At 40.4% G+C, this 21,261-nt stretch overlaps 2 long non-coding RNA genes across 2 annotated transcripts; one reads left to right on the top strand and one right to left on the bottom strand.

Moving 5' to 3' along the window:
- Positions 1-2: 2 nt before the first annotated feature.
- LOC135379035 (uncharacterized) lies at positions 3-12,693 on the top strand. Its single transcript, XR_010418680.1, has 4 exons — positions 3-51; positions 353-411; positions 834-1,807; positions 11,748-12,693. It is a non-coding gene; the product is annotated as an uncharacterized LOC135379035 (long non-coding RNA).
- Positions 9,198-20,992, bottom strand: LOC135379034 (uncharacterized). Its single transcript, XR_010418679.1, has 4 exons — positions 20,909-20,992; positions 20,549-20,607; positions 18,989-20,126; positions 9,198-12,846 (listed from the first exon to the last, which is right to left on the bottom strand). It is a non-coding gene; the product is annotated as an uncharacterized LOC135379034 (long non-coding RNA).
- Positions 20,993-21,261: the final 269 nt, after the last annotated feature.

Below are 21,261 nucleotides of genomic sequence, written 5' to 3'. Positions count from 1 at the left end.
GACGTCATACTTCAACGTGAGGCAAGGCGGGTCGTTATTTGAATAGATGCCGTAAGTTTTCTAGCTTCATTTGAAATAATTTAGCGTTTTTATTGAAAATAACTGCTTAATATCGATAGATTAATCGTTCCTCTACCTGCTGCAACCGTTTTTCTTTCTTTTTACACGATTAAACAATAGTTAACACGATTTTGCTGCATGTCGTCCCCAGCGACGGATTATTATGCTTTTGTCATTTTTCCTAGTGTAGTTCTCACATCATGGAACACACTGAAGCCAAATATCAATTGATCAGTGCATTCTGCGTCTAAATACATCTACTTATCCTCATATATCCGCTGTTTTATTACAGGATTCCCCCTTACTTCACGTTTTCTGAAGGAGCACAGAATCCACGGCTACATGCGCAGAGTAAGTATAGCTATATTGTCTCTAAATACGTTACCAAGACCACTTCAGAAATTGAACTCATTTAATTTGACTAATGAACTACCTCACGCGACACACCTCCTGGCCGAAGCATTTCTTCGCATCTCAATGTAAAGCTCACAAGAGTGGTTTTTAATTCAGCCTTAGTATAACTCTACTAAAGAAGTAGGCATTATGGTATATTCTAGAAATCAGTTTCACCTCCTTTCCCCAACTTTTTTCATCACTCAACTCTCACACTTAACGGCACGACGCATCTCCTATCCACTTACCGATGATTCTTGCCAATCTTAGAAATTTTACTCCCCCACCCAGACTAAATATATTTGTATTGTCTGTAAATAGAAATCATGCCCTGCTCTAGAAATGAATTTCATGTCATTTGTTCAATTCTTTATTTCCAGAAATTGCATGGTTTATCCTACATTCCATCCCAGCCGTCAGGAGAAATTATTGCCTCTTTTAAAAATATTTCTGCCTCACGCACATTAAAGATAAGTTCATATTCTATAAATATACACACTGTAAAGCCTTCCAGAAATCAATTTCGCCTCATTTTCTCTATGCTTTATTCGCTCACCTCATGAATTTCGCTGCATGTCCCATTTCACAAGCACTTGCCGATGTTTCTTTCCAACGTTTACAATTTCTGTACCCCACTGTGATTCAGTTGAAGTCTCTGTGTCTCTATCCTTCAAATATCCACTCTGATGTCCCCGGAAACCAGTCTCGCCTCAGTTTCACCTCATTTCCTCCACGCTTTCATCACTCATCTCACACATTTCCCTGGGTTGTCGATTCCACAGCACTTGCCGATGTTTCTTTCTAATGTTGAGAATATTTCTACCCCACCAAGATTTAACAGTATCCCATAAATAGACACCCTGAAGCAATCTAGAAACCGATTTCACCTCATTCATTTTTTATTCACATAATGGCCACGTCTTGAAAACGCTCGTCCTTTCCGGAGCACTTTGCGAAATTTCTTTCCAATGTGAAGAATATTTCTACCTGACTGAGATACAATCTCCTTACTCCATATACTGTCACAAACACCCCTAGACAATCTCGAAATCAGTTTCACCTCATTTGCTCAATCCTTTCATCACGCATCTCATGCATTTCACTGAATGGCCCATTTCCGATGCACATGTCAATGTTTCTTACCAATTTTAAAAATATTTCTACTCCACTTATTCTCATGCTAACTGCATATCCTATAACTAGACATTGTCGAGCATTCCAGAAACAAATTTCATGTCGTTTCATTCGTTTCACCCCTCAGCTTGCACTTTCAAGGGTGCGTCACGCCTCCGAACCATCCGCTCCTCAGCACCTTTCCAATTTTACAGATATTTCTACCTCACACAGATTTAAGGTAAGTTCATATGCTATAAATGGACATTCTAAACCCTTCTAGAAATCAATTTCATATCACTTCAATCATTTCGTGACCCACAATGCATTTCGCTCAATGGCCCATTTCTCAAGCACTTACCTGTGTTTCTTTCCAACGTTAAAAATATATCCAACCCAATGGCATCCAGTTTAGCTCCATGTCCTATAAGTAGACACTCTACAGTTTTCCATAGACCAATTTCACTCACCTCCTTTGCTCAACGCTTTCCCTACCAAACTCTTACATTTCGATGAAAGGCCCATCTCCGAGGCACTTGCCGACATTTCTCTCATATGTTAAAAATATTTCCACCCCAACTGGATGCAGTTTAGGTGCATATCCTACAAATAGACACTCTGTAGTTTTCCAGAAACCAATTTCACCTCATTTGCTCAATGCTTTCCCCACCAAACTCTTACATTTCGCTGAACGGCCCATCTCCGATGCACTTGCCGACATTTCTCTCATATGTTAAAAATATTTCCACCCCAACTGGATGCAGTTTAGGTCCATATCCTACAAATAGACACTCTCTAGTTTTCCAGAAACCAATTTCACCTCATTTGCTCAATGCTTTCCCTACCAAACTCCTACATTTCGCTGAAAGGCCCATCTCAGAGGCACTTGTTGACATTTCTCTCATATGTTAAAAATATTTCCACCCCAACTGGATGCAGTTTTAGTCCATGTCCTACAAATAGACACTCTGTAGTTTTCCAGAAACCAATTTCACCTCATTTGCTCAATGCTTTCCCCACCAAACTCTTACATTTCGCTGAACGGCCCATCTCCGAGGCACTTGCCGACATTTCTCTCATATGTTAAAAATATTTCCACCCCAACTGGATGCAGTTTAGGTCCATATCCTACAAATAGACACTCTCTAGTTTTCCAGAAACCAATTTCACCTCATTTGCTCAATGCTTTCCCCACCAAACTCTTACATTTCGCTGAACGGCCCATCTCCGAGGCACTTGCCGACATTTCTCTCATATGTTAAAAATATTTCCACCCCAACTGGATGCAGTTTAGGTCCATATCCTACAAATAGACACTCTCTAGTTTTCCAGAAACCAATTTCACCTCATTTGCTCAATGCTTTCCCTACCAAACTCTTACATTTCACTAAAAGGCCCATCTCCGAGGCACTTGCCGACATTTCTCTCATATGTTAAAAATATTTCCACCCCAACTGGATGCAGTTTAGGTCTATATCCTATAAATAGACACTCTCTAGTTTTCCAGAAACCAATTTCACCTCATTTGCTCAATGCTTTCCCCACCAAACTCTTACATTTCGCTGAACGGCCCATCTCCGAGGCACTTGCCGACATTTCTCTCATATGTTAAAAATATTTCCAACCCAATTGGATGCAGTTTAGGTCTATATCCTATAAATAGACACTCTCTAGTTTTCCAGAAACCAATTTCACCTCATTTGCTCAATGCTTTCCCCACCAAACTCTTACATTCCACTCAAAGGGCCATCTCCGAGGCACTTGCCGACATTTCTCTCATATGTTAAAAATATTTCCACCCCAACTGGATGCAGTTTAGGTCCATATCCTATAAATAGACACTCTCTAGTTTTCCAGAAACCAATTTCACCTCATTTGCTCAATGCTTTCCCCACCCACCTCTGACATTTCGCTGCAGTACCCATCTCCGAGGCACTTGCCGACATTTCTCTCATATGTTAAAAATATTTCCACCCCAACTGGATGCAGTTTAGGTCTATATCCTATAAATAGACACTCTCTAGTTTTCCAGAAACCAATTTCACCTCATTTGCTCAATGCTTTCCCCACCAAACTCTTGCATTTCGCTGAACGGCCCATCTCCGAGGCACTTGCCGACATTTCTCTCATATGTTAAAAATATTTCCAACCCAATTGGATGCAGTTTAGGTCTATATCCTATAAATAGACACTCTCTAGTTTTCCAGAAACCAATTTCACCTCATTTGCTCAATGCTTTCCCCACCAAACTCTTACATTCCACTCAAAGGGCCATCTCCGAGGCACTTGCCGACATTTCTCTCATATGTTAAAAATATTTCCACCCCAACTGGATGCAGTTTAGGTCCATATCCTACAAATAGACACTCTCTAGTTTTCCAGAAACCAATTTCACCTCATTTGCTCAACGCTTTCCCTACCAAACTCTTACATTTCGATGAAAGGCCCATCTCCGAGGCACTTGCCGACATTTCTCTCATATGTTAAAAATATTTCCACCCCAACTGGATGCAGTTTAGGTCCATATCCTACAAATAGACACTCTCTAGTTTTCCAGAAACCAATTTCACCTCATTTGCTCAATGCTTTCCCTACCAAACTCTTACATTTCGCTAAAAGTCCCATCTCCGAGGCACTTGCCGACATTTCTCTCATATGTTAAAAATATTTCCACCCCAACTGGATGCAGTTTAGGTCTATATCCTATAAATAGACACTCTCTAGTTTTCCAGAAACCAATTTCACCTCATTTGCTCAATGCTTTCCCCACCAAACTCCTACGTTCCGCTCAAAGGGCCATCTCCGAGGCACTTGCCGACATTTCTCTCATATGTTAAAAATATTTCCACCCCAACTGGATGCAGTTTAGGTCCATATCCTATAAATAGACACTCTCTAGTTTTCCAGAAACCAATTTCACCTCATTTGCTCAATGCTTTCCCCACCCACCTCTGACATTTCGCTGCAGTACCCATCTCCGAGGCACTTGCCGACATTTCTCTCATATGTTAAAAATATTTCCACCCCAACTGGATGCAGTTTAGGTGCATATCCTACAAATAGACACTCTGTAGTTTTCCAGAAACCAATTTCACCTCATTTGCTGAATGCTTTCCCTACCAAACTCCTACATTTCGCTGAAAGGCCCATCTCCGAGGCACTTGTTGACATTTCTCTCATATGTAAAAAATATTTCCACCCCAACTGGATGGAGTTTTAGTCCATGTCCTACAAATAGACACTCTGTAGTTTTCCAGAAACCAATTTCACCTCATTTGCTCAATGCTTTCCCCACCAAACTCTTACATTTCGATGAAAGGCCCATCTCAAAGGCACTAGCCGACATTTCTCTCATATGTTAAAAATATTTCCACACCAACTGGATGCAGTTTAGGTCCATATCCTACAAATAGACACTCTCTAGTTTTCCAGAAACCAATTTCACCTCATTTGCTCAATGCTTTCCCTACCAAACTCTTACATTTCGCTAAAAGTCCCATCTCCGAGGCACTTGCCGACATTTCTCTCATATGTTAAAAATATTTCCACCCCAACTGGATGCAGTTTAGGTCTATATCCTATAAATAGACACTCTCTAGTTTTCCAGAAACCAATTTCACCTCATTTGCTCAATGCTTTCCCCACCAAACTCTTACATTCCGCTCAAAGGGCCATCTCCGAGGCACTTGCCGACATTTCTCTCATATGTTAAAAATATTTCCACCCCAACTGGATGCAGTTTAGGTCCATATCCTACAAATAGACACTCTCTAGTTTTCCAGAAACCAATTTCACCTCATTTGCTCAATGCTTTCCCTACCAAACTCTTACATTTCGCTAAAAGTCCCATCTCCGAGGCACTTGCCGACATTTCTCTCATATGTTAAAAATATTTCCACCCCAACTGGATGCAGTTTAGGTCTATATCCTATAAATAGACACTCTCTAGTTTTCCAGAAACCAATTTCACCTCATTTGCTCAATGCTTTCCCCACCAAACTCTTACATTCCGCTCAAAGGGCCATCTCCGAGGCACTTGCCGACATTTCTCTCATATGTTAAAAATATTTCCACCCCAACTGGATGCAGTTTAGGTCCATATCCTATAAATAGACACTCTCTAGTTTTCCAGAAACCAATTTCACCTCATTTGCTCAATGCTTTCCCCACCCACCTCTGACATTTCGCTGCAGTACCCATCTCCGAGGCACTTGCCGACATTTCTCTCATATGTTAAAAATATTTCCACCCCAACTGGATGCAGTTTAGGTGCATATCCTACAAATAGACACTCTGTAGTTTTCCAGAAACCAATTTCACCTCATTTGCTCAATGCTTTCCCTACCAAACTCCTACATTTCGCTGAAAGGCCCATCTCCGAGGCACTTGTTGACATTTCTCTCATATGTTAAAAATATTTCCACCCCAACTGGATGGAGTTTTAGTCCATGTCCTACAAATAGACACTCTGTAGTTTTCCAGAAACCAATTTCACCTCATTTGCTCAATGCTTTCCCCACCAAACTCTTACATTTCGATGAAAGGCCCATCTCAAAGGCACTAGCCGACATTTCTTTCATATGTTAAAAATATTTCCAACCCAACTGGATGCAGTTTATGTCCATATCCTATAAATAGACACTCTCTAGTTTTCCAGAAACCAATTTCACCTCATTTTCTCAATGCTTTCCCCACCCACCTCTGACATTTCGCTGCAGTACCCATCTCCGAGGCACTTGCCGACATTTCTCTCATATGTTAAAAATATTTCCACCCCAACTGGATGCAGTTTAGGTCCATATCCTACAAATAGACACTCTCTAGTTTTCCAGAAACCAATTTCACCTCATTTGCTCAATGCTTTCCCTACCAAACTCTTACATTTCGCTAAAAGTCCCATCTCCGAGGCACTTGCCGACATTTCTCTCATATGTTAAAAATATTTCCACCCCAACTGGATGCAGTTTAGGTCTATATCCTATAAATAGACACTCTCTAGTTTTCCAGAAACCAATTTCACCTCATTTGCTCAATGCTTTCCCCACCAAACTCTTACATTCCGCTCAAAGGGCCATCTCCGAGGCACTTGCCGACATTTCTCTCATATGTTAAAAATATTTCCACCCCAACTGGATGCAGTTTAGGTCCATATCCTATAAATAGACACTCTCTAGTTTTCCAGAAACCAATTTCACCTCATTTGCTCAATGCTTTCCCCACCCACCTCTGACATTTCGCTGCAGTACCCATCTCCGAGGCACTTGCCGACATTTCTCTCATATGTTAAAAATATTTCCACCCCAACTGGATGCAGTTTAGGTGCATATCCTACAAATAGACACTCTGTAGTTTTCCAGAAACCAATTTCACCTCATTTGCTGAATGCTTTCCCTACCAAACTCCTACATTTCGCTGAAAGGCCCATCTCCGAGGCACTTGTTGACATTTCTCTCATATGTTAAAAATATTTCCACCCCAACTGGATGGAGTTTTAGTCCATGTCCTACAAATAGACACTCTGTAGTTTTCCAGAAACCAATTTCACCTCATTTGCTCAATGCTTTCCCCACCAAACTCTTACATTTCGATGAAAGGCCCATCTCAAAGGCACTAGCCGACATTTCTTTCATATGTTAAAAATATTTCCAACCCAACTGGATGCAGTTTATGTCCATATCCTATAAATAGACACTCTCTAGTTTTCCAGAAACCAATTTCACCTCATTTTCTCAATGCTTTCCCCACCCACCTCTGACATTTCGCTGCAGTACCCATCTCCGAGGCACTTGCCGACATTTCTCTCATATGTTAAAAATATTTCCACCCCAACTGGATGCAGTTTAGGTCCATATCCTACAAATAGACACTCTCTAGTTTTCCAGAAACCAATTTCACCTCATTTTCTCAATGCTTTCCCTACCAAACTCTTACATTTCGCTGAAAGGCCCATCTCCGAGGCACTTGCCGACATTTCTCTCATATGTTAAAAATATTTCCACCCCAACTGGATGCAGTTTAGGTCTATATCCTCTAAATAGACACTCTCTAGTTTTCCAGAAACCAATTTCACCTCATTTGCTCAATGCTTTCCCCACCAAACTCTTACATTTCGATGAAAGGCCCATCTCAAAGGCACTAGCCGACATTTCTTTCATATGTTAAAAATATTTCCAACCCAACTGGATGCAGTTTATGTCCATATCCTATAAGTAGACACTCTGTAGTTTTCCAGAAACCAATTTCACCTCATTTGCTCAATGCTTTCCCCACACACCTCTTAGATTTCGCTGCAGTAGCCATCTCCGAGGCACTTGCCAACATTTCTTTTCAATGTTAAAAATATTTCCACCCTAGTGAGGTTTAGTTTCGGTCCATGTCCAATAAAAAGATACTCTGAAGCACTCCTGCAATCTGTTTCTTCTCATTCACTCCACTTTTTTATTCACAGAGGCCTAATTTTGAACACGCTGCTACTGTCCAGAGCAGCTTGAGCAATTTCTTTCCAATGTTAAAAATATTTCTTCCCCAAACAGATTGCAGATAACTTCATATCCTATAACTAGACATCTCTAAGGAATCCAAAAACAGATTTCACATCATGTACTCAATTCTTTCATTACTAGCCTCACACATTTTGCATGCATAGCTTACGTCTGAAGCACTTACGTTTGTCAATGTTAAGTATATTAGGTTAGGTTGAACCTCTACTGAGGTTGTGGACGCCTCCAGTATACTATAAGTAGATAGTCTGAAGAGCTCCAAAAATTAATTTCATTTCATTCAATTTTTTGTTAACATATTTGCAAAATTTTTAAAAGACTGCTCGTGTCTGCAAGGATTTGCACAATTTCTTTCTGATATTAAAAATATTTTCTCCCCACTGGGATTGAATTTAATTGAGTATCCTATAAGTAGACATTGTGAAGCATTCCAGAACCACATTTTCTGTCATTTACTGAATTCTTTCATTACTCAACTTGCATATTCCAGGGCACATCTCCAAACCGCCTGCCAATGTTTGTTTTCAATGTTAAACATATTCTACGTTACATTCCAAAAATCAATTTCACTTCATTTTCTCAATCCTTTCATCACTCTCCCCACGCACTTCTCCTCACTGCCCGTTTCTGAAGCATTTGCCCATATCCCTTTCCGATGTTAGGTACAAATATTTCTCCTCCACCGAGATGCAATTTAAGTCAATGTACTAAATGTAGCTATTCTGAAGCATTCCAGAAATCAATTTCACCTCATTCACTTCATTATTTTATTCACAGATTATGAAAAACATTTTATATTATATTTTACACATTATTTTATATGATTCAGAGGCCACGTTTTTAAAATACGGCTCCGGCTCCGGTCTGGAGCAATTTGCAAATCTGATATCCTGATGCATTCCAGAAACAAATGTCATGTCATTTACTCAATTCTTTCATCACTGAACTTGCACATTCTAGTGACAAATCTTTAGACCACTTGCCAATGTTTCTTTTCAATGCTAACAATATATCTACCTCACACAGATTCGAGGTAAGTTCATGAAGAAAATAATATGAGGCACACCGGTGAATGTAGAAAGATGCACTTGAGTCTGGCTAAGAAAAGAAAGTTAACCACACACACTGGGCTCAAACCATCACATACTTTTAATGGACTTAGAATTCATAGATAAAGATAGTGTAAAATTGGAAGGGGGAGTTCAACAGAAGGCATGCTGGTGCCGATTGCTGATGTTGTTTGGAGAGATCATTCTTCCACATGACTGGAAAGGTGGTACAGCTTGGGACAAAAGTTTACGGAACACCGAGGTGTCGCATTTAGCTGTTGGGACGACCCCCTGGCAGCCAAAAGGAGCAGACACACATACTGAAAAATTAACAGAATAGCCGGTCACCTGTTTCTTGTTCGATCTCTTCCTAATATCTAACAGGGGGCCGCTCGGATGAAGAAATGTGCCAGTGCCGCTTTCCGTAAACTTTTGTCCCAAGCTGTACCACTCCATAAATCAGGAGACAAGCATTGTGCAAGAGGAGCAACAATTATTGCCCCATAATTTCATGTACAATACTAGTGCACATTATCTAACACCTAAAATTCTGTTCCTCCTTCTCTCCATATCAACGCGGTATTAGAAAAAAAATTGTTGTGAAACGCGACTAGTCCCTTTTCTTATGACTTTCATGTCACACTGGATCACAAGTTCTGCATGAACTGCAGATTTCTTGACTTCTCGAAGGCATCCAATAACGTATCACACTCTCTCTTTTTTTTTTTTTTTCATCAATTGCACAATATTGGCATTGATGATAAAATTCTATCTTGGATACATTCCTTGACTAATAGCTCACAGTTTGTCTCTATGAACGATAATGAATCCAGTCTAACGCCTGTCCTCTCTGGAGTTCGCGAAGATTCTGTCCTTGGACCACTTCTCTTTCTCATATACAGTCGTGTCTCATTATCCAGACACTTCAGTAGTCATCCCTTTTCATCTGGATACCAGATAACTGAACCAAGCAAGCTTCTGGGAAAACCTTAAAATTGATACTCCTGCCTACTCCCTGGGTCTTTTTTGTTTGTTCCCTGGCACATGAATTTTTACCAATTTGAAAGTATGGGCCACCAAACAGTCCCATCTTTAGCCCTTTCCGGGAGAACCCGACAAATTTAAAACTCTCCTTTATAGCTCCAGAAAAGGGAACAAAAAAAAGATTACTTCAAAAAATCATGCAAAGGGAACCGATTGCAATCAATAGTAATGTATGACAGAATTCTGGTCACACCCACAGCATGCACTGAGTCAACCTGCTAATGTCTCAGAAAGTTGGTCTTCTTCCAGGATAACCGGGACCAAGTCCTATGGTAGCTGGCTCGTTCTCGGTAATGCAAGTTGTCCAGATAAGCGAAGCATAACTATACATTAACAACCTTCCAAATGATCTTACATCAGTGATTTATCCAGACCCCCCCCCATAAAATCTAGCGAGATTGCAGAATATTGAGTGACAAGCATGTAAATATACCCTCCCCCCAAAAAAAAGAACCAAATTCTGGTGATAATTTCTCGCTCTAATAAAGTGCATGTGACTTATTCCATTAATAACATTCCATTTGAATCAGTATCACCATGGTCTCTGTGTATCACTTTACAAATACCTCATAATTTTCATTTCATCTAACCTGTCCTGGGTCCCTCATGTTGAACACATCACTACCAACGAATCTCGAGCTCCAGGTTACACCTCTGAATTTTTTTCATCCACTCCAACTATAGTGACTGTATAAATTACTAGCCCTTCCTAAGTTGGAAGACACAGCTCTGTGTCGGATACCGACTACATCAACATTTCAAACTCAATAGAAACAGTACAATGCAGGACAGCCTGTTCATATTTGGTAACTACAATGCCAGTATCACTGCTATGAAGCATATCCTCCATCTGCTTCTACTTTGCACTTGTCAAAACATAACTAGTCCTTGTTTCGACAAGATTTATTATCATTCATAATAATCACCTCAGAGAATCTTTGGTCTAGCAGGCTATATATATATCTCATATCGTGCCGATCACCTGTAGAAAGTGGGTATTCCCTGATGTTCAAGGAAGTCATTTCTGAATTCATTTCTTCCTCGTATGTCGTTGTAGTGGAACCGCCTTCCCGGTACCATCGTCAAGCAATTCAAGAACTGGTTATGTGTGCATGTGTTTTCATTCCACATGTTGTACACTTGTGCTGTATTTTTTGCTCTCTAATAGGCTCAATTTCTTCATTTTTTCCACATTCTTTTCAATTCACGTTGTGCAGTTTTGTACATGTGGACCTAATTTGGAAATTTTTTTGTGTGCTGCTTATATTAACATCGTACCAATTTTTAATCCACTCCTGGCTCGATGTAAAGAAAAACTAAGAGATTGTGAAGCTACGTGGAACCCTTGTGAGAATCATTGTGCAGTATGGAGCACACACACACACATATATATATATATACATGAAAAAAAAAAGGTGTTAGTAAATATTGCATTGTGGTCGTCAGTCTGAACATATATAATGATACCCATGCACTGTGTTGAAAGACAAATCATCTCGTTTTGTGGCCTTCTTCGTTTCAGAAGTGACTAGGTTTATCTCAACACTGGACAGCCAGATTCTGAACATTCCATCTGTTTGATCCACAGGATTCCATTTGTGCAGCCCAAGTCTATAAAAGAGAGATGTCAAACAACAGCAATGATGCCTGAGGTGCCTGTTTGCCCCACATGAACACCAACAGTGTAAAACTATCAACTTTGAGGACTACGAATCAGTCAAGATTATTCGTAATAGTGAAAGCGGCACACTTCATCGGTGACACCTCTAGAGTGAACACCGCAAATTATAGGACTTCATATGTTCCTGTCATCCACTACAATGGTCCAAGTGTTTCACAATGTAGGCAACGTGCAAGAAAAAAAATGACCTTTGGCGGCCTGCAAAGGCGTGACAGTTAGTCAGTTGTAACGGCAGTGGCCACGCGTGGAGCCAGAAATGTGCGCTCGCTTGTACATTCCATCACTGCCAGTCAGAACTCATGTTGAGGAAGCCATCTCCTCCTGATGGTCCTGAGGTTGAGGAAGTCTCCTCTACTAGAGTAAGAACACACCATGTGACGCCATCGAGAACATTCCACCTCTCCAGCATCCTTTCCGTCCTGTGCGAGTATCACCGTCTCTGTCGTGAGAAACACTATAGGGGCACAGAGTCTTGGTAGCACCCATCTAAGCCCTACACAGCCACATCCCCCATTCCCTGACACACTTCCTTTGCCAGCAGCAACATTAGCAAGGGTGAAGCAAGTTCCTTAACTGGCTTAAAACTGTACTACAATGCAACTTCAGCTACTGTGCAATAAATCCTCGACTCCAATGACTAACGCGTCTATCTACAAGACAACTTTAGCCCCACACCATTACATTGTTGATTGGTATGAGTTAAGGAATCCTAATTGAATTTTTTAGTGTACCGGATTCAGTGTGCAGAGAAACTGTTGTCTAAGATTGTGAAATGTAAAAACATGTGTATAGTTCAAAATAAATGATATACAGTGTGAAAACATCTGTTTACCTTGGTTAGAATTAGAAATAAAATTGCCATATGAATACACAAGAGATGCAGAAATTGCTGGTTACATGGTTCTGTTGCCCTAGTTCCTTGGCTAGCCGGCTAGGATGCAGCTTGGAAGAAGGTACATGAAAGTGTTCTTTCTCCACCTATGTGAAGTTGAAGGAGAACGGAGCTCTGAAAAACAAAAAGAAAAGCAGGATACCAAGACGGAAGCACAGCAATATCAGAAGTACATGTTGGACAGCATATATTTCATGACATGCAATTGTCATAAAAAGGAAGGCAAAAAAATTAACAGTAGTAACCTCCACAACAGCATAGAACTTGTAGTCATAAAAGTCACACATTAAGCATTTCTTACATTTGCAGGGATTTCTTAGAAGGATTCGGCGTTATAGTATGGGGGAAAGCTGCAAAGTATCAAAAAAGAAAAGAAAACTTGTATGGCAATGAAAATAATTTACTGGTATGCTTCATAACGCCCGGTTACAGGGTGTTCAATTTCTGTATAAATTCCGAATGTCAACCTATAGGATATGGACTTCGATTGAAATGAGTGGAGAACAATATTTAACATTGGAATGAAATTTTGCGAACTGCTCCAGACAGGACCTGTATATTCAAAATGTGGCCATTATGTGAATAAAAAGTTAACTGAATGAGATGAAACAGATTTCTGGAGCACATCAGAGCATCTACATGCAGAATATGGACTTAAATTGAATCTCTCTAGTGTAGAAATCTTTTTGACACAGGAAAGAAGTTTCTCAAACTGCTGAAGACACAAGCGTTATCTTGAAATTTGTCCTATGTGAATAAAAGATGGAGTGAATGAGATGAAAATTATTATTGGAGCGTACCAGATCTCTATTTACAGAATACGGACTTAAATTGGGTCTCAGTGGGGAGAACTATTTTTAACATTGGAAAGAAACCTCACAAACTGTTCCGGACAGGAGCTGTGCCTTCAAAATTTGGCACATGAAGTGAATAATGACGTGAAATTGATTTCTGGATTGCTTCAGAGTGTCTATATCATATGTTATGTTACAGTCTATGTTATAGAACATAGACTTCAATTAAATTTCAGTTCAGGTTAAATTATTTACCATTGGAAGGACACATGGGCAAGTGCTTCAGAAATGGGCAGTGCAGCAAAACATGCATGGTAAGTGATGGAAGAATTCAGCAAATCAAGTGGGTTTCTAGAACGTTTCAATGTGTCTCTTTACAGAATATGAACTTGAATATATGTGCGGTGGAAATATTTTTAACGTTGGAAAGAAATAACGGCAGGTGCCTCGGAGATGGGCCGTTCAGCGAAATGTAAGAGTTTGGTGGGGAAAGCATTGAGCAAATGAGGTGAAATTGGTTTCTGGAAAACTACAGAGTGTCTACTTATAGGATATGGACCAAAACTGCATCCAGTTGGGGTGGAAATATTTTTAACATATGAGAGAAATGTCGGCAAGTGCCTCGGAGATGGGCCGTTCAGCGAAATGTATGAGTTTGGTAGAGAAAGCATTGAGCAAATGAGGTGAAATTGGTTTCTGGAAAACTACAGAGTGTCTATTTATAGGACATGGACCTAAACTGCATCCAGTTGGGGTGGAAATATTTTTAACATATGAAAGAAATGTCGGCTAGTGCCTTTGAGATGGGCCTTTCATCGAAATGTAAGAGTTTGGTAGGGAAAGCATTGAGCAAAGGAGGTGAAATTGGTTTCTGGAAAACTACAGAGTGTGTACTTATAGGATATGGACCTAAACTGCATCCAGTTGGGGTGGAAATATTTTTAACATATGAAAGAAATGTCGGCTAGTGCCTTTGAGATGGGCCTTTCATCGAAATGTAAGAGTTTGGTAGGGAAAGCATTGAGCAAAGGAGGTGAAATTGGTTTCTGGAAAACTACAGAGTGTGTACTTATAGGATATGGACCTAAACTGCATCCAGTTGGGGTGGAAATATTTTTAACATATGAAAGAAATGTCGGCTAGTGCCTTTGAGATGGGCCTTTCATCGAAATGTAAGAGTTTGGTAGGGAAAGCATTGAGCAAAGGAGGTGAAATTGGTTTCTGGAAAACTACAGAGTGTGTACTTATAGGATATGGACCTAAACTGCATCCAGTTGGGGTGGAAATATTTTTAACATATGAAAGAAATGTCGGCTAGTGCCTTTGAGATGGGCCTTTCATCGAAATGTAAGAGTTTGGTAGGGAAAGCATTGAGCAAAGGAGGTGAAATTGGTTTCTGGAAAACTACAGAGTGTGTACTTATAGGATATGGACCTAAACTGCATCCAGTTGGGGTGGAAATATTTTTAACATATGAAAGAAATGTCGGCTAGTGCCTTTGAGATGGGCCTTTCATCGAAATGTAAGAGTTTGGTAGGGAAAGCATTGAGCAAAGGAGGTGAAATTGGTTTCTGGAAAACTACAGAGTGTGTACTTATAGGATATGGACCTAAACTGCATCCAGTTGGGGTGGAAATATTTTTAACATATGAAAGAAATGTCGGCTAGTGCCTTTGAGATGGGCCTTTCATCGAAATGTAAGAGTTTGGTAGCGAAAGCATTGAGCAAAGGAGGTGAAATTGGTTTCTGGAAAACTACAGAGTGTGTACTTATAGGATATGGACCTAAACTGCATCCAGTTGGGGTGGAAATATTTTTAACATATGAAAGAAATGTCGGCTAGTGCCTTTGAGATGGGCCTTTCATCGAAATGTAAGAGTTTGGTAGGGAAAGCATTGAGCAAAGGAGGTGAAATTGGTTTCTGGAAAACTACAGAGTGTGTACTTATAGGATATGGACCTAAACTGCATCCAGTTGGGGTGGAAATATTTTTAACATATGAAAGAAATGTCGGCTAGTGCCTTTGAGATGGGCCTTTCATCGAAATGTAAGAGTTTGGTAGGGAAAGCATTGAGCAAAGGAGGTGAAATTGGTTTCTGGAAAACTACAGAGTGTGTACTTATAGGATATGGACCTAAACTGCATCCAGTTGGGGTGGAAATATTTTTAACATATGAAAGAAATGTCGGCTAGTGCCTTTGAGATGGGCCTTTCATCGAAATGTAAGAGTTTGGTAGGGAAAGCATTGAGCAAAGGAGGTGAAATTGGTTTCTGGAAAACTACAGAGTGTGTACTTATAGGATATGGACCTAAACTGCATCCAGTTGGGGTGGAAATATTTTTAACATATGAAAGAAATGTCGGCTAGTGCCTTTGAGATGGGCCTTTCATCGAAATGTAAGAGTTTGGTAGGGAAAGCATTGAGCAAAGGAGGTGAAATTGGTTTCTGGAAAACTACAGAGTGTGTACTTATAGGATATGGACCTAAACTGCATCCAGTTGGGGTGGAAATATTTTTAACATATGAAAGAAATGTCGGCAAGTGCCTCGGAGATGGGCCGTTCAGCGAAATGTCAGTGGTGTGTGTGGAAAGCATTGAGCAAATGAGGTGAAATTGGTTTCTGGAAAACTACAGAGTGTCTACTTATAGGATATGGACCTAAACTGCATCCAGATGGGGTGGAAATATTTTTAACATATGAGAGAAATGTCGGCAAGTGCCTCGGAGATGGGCCGTTCAGCGAAATGTAAGAGTTTGGTGGGGAAAGCATTGAGCAAATGAGGTGAAATTGGTTTCTGGAAAACTAGAGAGTGTCTATTTATAGGATATAGACCTAAACTGCATCCAGTTGGGGTGGAAATATTTTTAACATATGAGAGAAATATCGGCAAGTGCCTCGGAGATGGGCCTTTTAGCGAAATGTCAGTGGTGTGTGTGGAAAGCATTGAGCAAATGAGGTGAAACTGGTTTCTGGAAAACTACAGAGTGTCTACTTATAGGATATGGACCTAAACTGCATCCAGTTGGGGTGGAAATATTTTTAACATATGAGAGAAATGTCGGCAAGTGCCTCGGAGATGGGCCGTCCAGCGAAATGTAAGAGTTTGGTGGGGAAAGCATTGAGCAAATGAGGTGAAATTGGTTTCTGGAAAACTATAGAGTGTCTATTTGTAGGATATGGACTAAAACTGCATCCAGTTGGGGTGGAAATATTTTTAACATACGAGAGAAATGTCAACAAGTGCCTCGGAGATGGGCCTTTCAGCGAAATGTAGGAGTTTGGTAGGGAAAGCATTGAGCAAATGAGGTGAAATTGGTTTCTGGAAAACTAGAGAGTGTCTATTTGTAGGATATGGACCTAAACTGCATCCAGTTGGGGTGGAAATATTTTTAACATATGAGAGAAATGTCGGCAAGTGCCTCGGAGATGGGCCGTCCAGCGAAATGTAAGAGTTTGGTGGGGAAAGCATTGAGCAAATTAGGTGAAATTGGTTTCTGGAAAACTACAGAGTGTCTATTTGTAGGATATGGACTAAAACTGCATCCAGTTGGGGTGGAAATATTTTTAACATACGAGAGAAATGTCAACAAGTGCCTCGGAGATGGGCCTTTCAGCGAAATGTAGGAGTTTGGTAGGGAAAGCATTGAGCAAATGAGGTGAAATTGGTTTCTGGAAAACTAGAGAGTGTCTATTTGTAGGATATGGACCTAAACTGCATCCAGTTGGGGTGGAAATATTTTTAACATATGAGAGAAATGTCGGCAAGTGCCTCGGAGATGGGCCGTCCAGCGAAATGTAAGAGTTTGGTGGGGAAAGCATTGAGCAAATGAGGTGAAATTGGTTTCTGGAAAACTACAGAGTGTCTATTTGTAGGATATGGACTAAAACTGCATCCAGTTGGGGTGGAAATATTTTTAACATACGAGAGAAATGTCAACAAGTGCCTCGGAGATGGGCCTTTCAGCGAAATGTAGGAGTTTGGTAGGGAAAGCATTGAGCAAATGAGGTGAAATTGGTTTCTGGAAAACTACAGAGTGTCTATTTGTAGGATATGCACCTAAACTGCATCCAGTTGGGGTGGAAATATTTTTAACATATGAGAGAAATGTCGGCAAGTGCCTCGGAGATGGGCCGTCCAGCGAAATGTAAGAGTTTGGTGGGGAAAGCATTGAGCAAATGAGGTGAAATTGGTTTCTGGAAAACTACAGAGTGTCTATTTGTAGGATATGGACTAAAACTGCATCCAGTTGGGGTGGAAATATTTTTAACATACGAGAGAAATGTCAACAAGTGCCTCGGAGATGGGCCTTTCAGCGAAATGTAGGAGTTTGGTAGGGAAAGCATTGAGCAAATGAGGTGAAATTTGTTTCTGGAAAACTACAGAGTGTCTATTTGTAGGATATGCACCTAAACTGCATCCAGTTGGGGTGGAAATATTTTTAACATATGAGAGAAATGTCGGCAAGTGCCTCGGAGATGGGCCGTCCAGCGAAATGTAAGAGTTTGGTGGGGAAAGCATTGAGCAAATGAGGTGAAATTGGTTTCTGGAAAAACACAGAGTGTCTATTTGTAGGATATGGACTAAAACTGCATCCAGTTGGGGTGGAAATATTTTTAACATACGAGAGAAATGTCAACAAGTGCCTCGGAGATGGGCCTTTCAGCGAAATGTAGGAGTTTGGTAGGGAAAGCATTGAGCAAATGAGGTGAAATTGGTTTCTGGAAAACTACAGAGTGTCTATTTGTAGGATATGCACCTAAACTGCATCCAGTTGGGGTGGAAATATTTTTAACATATGAGAGAAATGTCGGCAAGTGCCTCGGAGATGGGCCGTCCAGCGAAATGTAAGAGTTTGGTGGGGAAAGCATTGAGCAAATGAGGTGAAATTGGTTTCTGGAAAACTACAGAGTGTCTATTTGTAGGATATGGACTAAAACTGCATCCAGTTGGGGTGGAAATATTTTTAACATACGAGAGAAATGTCAACAAGTGCCTCGGAGATGGGCCTTTCAGCGAAATGTAGGAGTTTGGTAGGGAAAGCATTGAGCAAATGAGGTGAAATTGGTTTCTGGAAAACTACAGAGTGTCTATTTGTAGGATATGCACCTAAACTGCATCCAGTTGGGGTGGAAATATTTTTAACATATGAGAGAAATGTCGGCAAGTGCCTCGGAGATGGGCCTTTCATCGAAATGTAAGAGTTTGGTAGGGAAAGCGTTGAGCAAAGGAGGTGAGTGAAATTGGTCTATGGAAAACTGTAGAGTGTCTACTTATAGGACATGGAGCTAAACTGGATGGCATTGGGTTGGATATATTTTTAACGTTGGAAAGAAACACAGGTAAGTGCTTGAGAAATGGGCCATTGAGCGAAATGCATTGTGGGTCACGAAATGATTGAAGTGATATGAAATTGATTTCTAGAAGGGTTTAGAATGTCCATTTATAGCATATGAACGTACCTTAAATCTGTGTGAGGTAGAAATATCTGTAAAATTGGAAAGGTGCTGAGGAGCGGATGGTTCGGAGGCGTGACGCACCCTTGAAAGTGCAAGCTGAGGGGTGAAACGAATGAAACGACATGAAATTTGTTCCTGGAATGCTCGACAATGTCTAGTTATAGGATATGCAGTTAGCATGAGAATAAGTGGAGTAGAAATATTTTTAAAATTGGTAAGAAACATTGACATGTGCATCGGAAATGGGCCATTCAGTGAAATGCATGAGATGCGTGATGAAAGGATTGAGCAAATGAGGTGAAACTGATTTCGAGATTGTCTAGGGGTGTTTGTGACAGTATATGGAGTGAGTATATGGAGTAAGGAGATTGTATCTCAGTCAGGTAGAAATATTCTTCACATTGGAAAGAAATTTCGCAAAGTGCTCCGGAAAGGACGAGCGTTTTCAAAACGTGGCCATTATGTGAATAAAAAATGAATGAGGTGAAATCGGTTTCTAGATTGCTTCAGGGTGTCTATTTATGGGATACTGTTAAATCTTGGTGGGGTAGAAATATTCTCAACATTAGAAAGAAACATCGGCAAGTGCTGTGGAATCGACAACCCAGGGAAATGTGTGAGATGAGTGATGAAAGCGTGGAGGAAATGAGGTGAAACTGATTTCTGAAAAGCTTCAGAATATTTATTTATAAAATGGTGACCAAAATTGAGTCTAAGTGGGGTAGAAATATTTTTAACATAGGCAAAGGCTTTAGAAATGGGTGCAGCAGAAAAATGCATGACGGGGATGACGAAAGCATTGCGCAAATGAGGCGAGACTGGTTTCCGGGGACATCAGAGTGGATATTTGAAGGATAGAGACACAGAGACTTCAACTGAATCACAGTGGGGTACAGAAATTGTAAACGTTGGAAAGAAACATCGGCAAGTGCTTGTGAAATGGGACATGCAGCGAAATTCATGAGGTGAGCGAATAAAGCATAGAGAAAATGAGGCGAAATTGATTTCTGGAAGGCTTTACAGTGTGTATATTTATAGAATATGAACTTATCTTTAATGTGCGTGAGGTAGAAATATTTTTAAAAGAGGCAATAATTTCTCCTGACGGCTGGGATGGAATGTAGGATAAACCATGCAATTTCTGGAAATAAAGAATTGAACAAATGACATGAAATTCATTTCTAGAGCAGGGCATGATTTCTATTTACAGACAATACAAATATATTTAGTCTGGGTGGGGGAGTAAAATTTCTAAGATTGGCAAGAATCATCGGTAAGTGGATAGGAGATGCGTCGTGCCGTTAAGTGTGAGAGTTGAGTGATGAAAAAAGTTGGGGAAAGGAGGTGAAACTGATTTCTAGAATATACCATAATGCCTACTACTTTAGTAGAGTTATATTAAGGCTGGATTAAAAAACACTCTTGTGAGCTTTACATTGAAATGCGAAGAAATGCTTCGGCCAGCAGGTGTGTCGCGTGAGGTAGTTCATTAGTCAAATTAAATGAGTTCAATTTCTGAAGTGGTCTTGGTAACGTATTTAGAGACAATATAGCTATACTTACTCTGCGCATGTAGCCGTGGATTCTGTGCTCCTTCAGAAAACGTGAAGTAAGGGGGAATCCTGTAATAAAACAGCGGATATATGAAGAGAAGTAGATGTATTTAGACGAGGAATGCACTGATCAATTGATATTTGGCTTCAGTGTGTTCCATGATGTGAGAACTACACTAGGAAAAATGACAAAAGCATAATAATCCGTCGCTGGGGACGACATGCAGCAAAATCGTGTTAACTATTGTTTAATCGTGTAAAAAGAAAGAAAAACGGTTGCAGCAGGTAGAGGAACGATTAATCTATCGATATTAAGCAGTTATTTTCAATAAAAACGCTAAATTATTTCAAATGAAGCTAGAAAACTTACGGCATCTATTCAAATAACGACCCGCCTTGCCTCACGTTGAAGTATGACGTCACTTCCTGTAATCTCGTTCCCAGTTGCTTTTCTTATGTTGAACTTGTGGTTCAGCCTCTCCAGGCGGCGCTCATGGTCGCGCTCTGCCTTTTCCGGTCGGGTTGTTCCGTTCCGTGTTCCGTCGTCTGCTTCCTGGTCGTCGGCGCAATGGGTTGTAACCTTCCTCTCCTTTGCCCTTTCTCTTGCTCTTTATTTTTTGTAGTCCATTGCCTCAGCCGGTCCTTAGTTATTCGGAGTTCTACATCCGAGCTCTTATCCTCCCGGAACCCCAGGGCTTCTTGTAGAGAGTGTCGCGCCATACT

The sequence above is a fragment of the Ornithodoros turicata genome, chromosome 1 (genome assembly GCF_037126465.1).
Source record: "Ornithodoros turicata isolate Travis chromosome 1, ASM3712646v1, whole genome shotgun sequence".
NCBI classification, from domain to species: domain Eukaryota; kingdom Metazoa; phylum Arthropoda; class Arachnida; order Ixodida; family Argasidae; genus Ornithodoros; species Ornithodoros turicata.
Note: the sequence above shows the minus strand (reverse complement) of the source record. Positions and strands in the feature narration are given on the sequence as shown.